The following is a 1,057-nucleotide window of genomic DNA, read 5'->3' on the forward strand; positions in this document are numbered from 1 at the left end:
CAACCCCTCAGAGGACCTCAGATGATGCCAACCCTGAAACAACATACAGAACTACCACATTTTGCTATAAGTTTGATTGCATCATAATAATTGCTGTTAATATTGTTCATCGTCTGTTTTATTATGTCTTAAATTGATTTTTCCGTACTGCTGGTTCGTCTGGTCAGAGGAGAACTGGCCCCCCGACTGAGCCTGGTTTCTCCCAAGGTTTTTTCTCCATTCTGTCACCGATGGAGTTTTGGTTCCTTGCCGCTGTCACCTCTGGCTTGCTTAGTTGGGGACACTTCATTTCCAGCGATATCGTTGACTTGATTGCACAGATACTATTTAAACTGAACTGAGCTGGATGATGACATCACTGAATTCAATGATGAACTGTCTTTAACTGAAAAATTAGTGTTTACTATTGTCATTTTGCATTATTGACACACTATTTTCCTAATTAATGCTGTTCAGTTGCTTTGACACAATCTGTATTGTTAAAAGCGCTATATAAATAAAGGTGACTTGACTTGACTTCCGCTGACTGTCATATGTGCAAGCCAGTCTGGCGGATGACGTAGGATGTACGCGTCGTGCACGCGCCGGTGATTAGTGACGAATGCGGAAGCGCAGATGAGAGAAAGAAAACAAAACCCCAGTCACAGATTAGAAGCACAAAACGAGGATTTGTAAATAAAAATGTCAGAGAATTTCGATATAAGCCAAGAGGAGACTGGTTTTCCTTTGCTAAAGTAAGGAAACTTTGCTTCCTTTGCTCCTATAAACAAACTCGCAAGACTGGCATATCTCAGAGGCACGCGCTGCGCATACGTGCTGCGTCATCCGCTGGAACGGCTTCTGCGTATGACAGATACCGGAAGTGAGAGAAAAGTGTTTATTACATTTGAAATATGGATAGTCTTCTTACAAAAACGCATGGATTCGCTACAGGAGGCCTTTATTCACCACCCGGAGCCATGTGAGGCACGTTTTATTATGGATGCGCATGCTTTATTTGACGTCTTTTGGACTGTTAAAAAAAAAAAACACCCGCCTACTCCCATTCTAAAGCAGA

The sequence above is a fragment of the Sinocyclocheilus grahami genome, unplaced genomic scaffold (assembly GCF_001515645.1).
Source record: "Sinocyclocheilus grahami isolate Dianchi unplaced genomic scaffold, SAMN03320097.WGS_v1.1 scaffold396.1, whole genome shotgun sequence".
Lineage (NCBI taxonomy): Eukaryota > Metazoa > Chordata > Actinopteri > Cypriniformes > Cyprinidae > Sinocyclocheilus > Sinocyclocheilus grahami.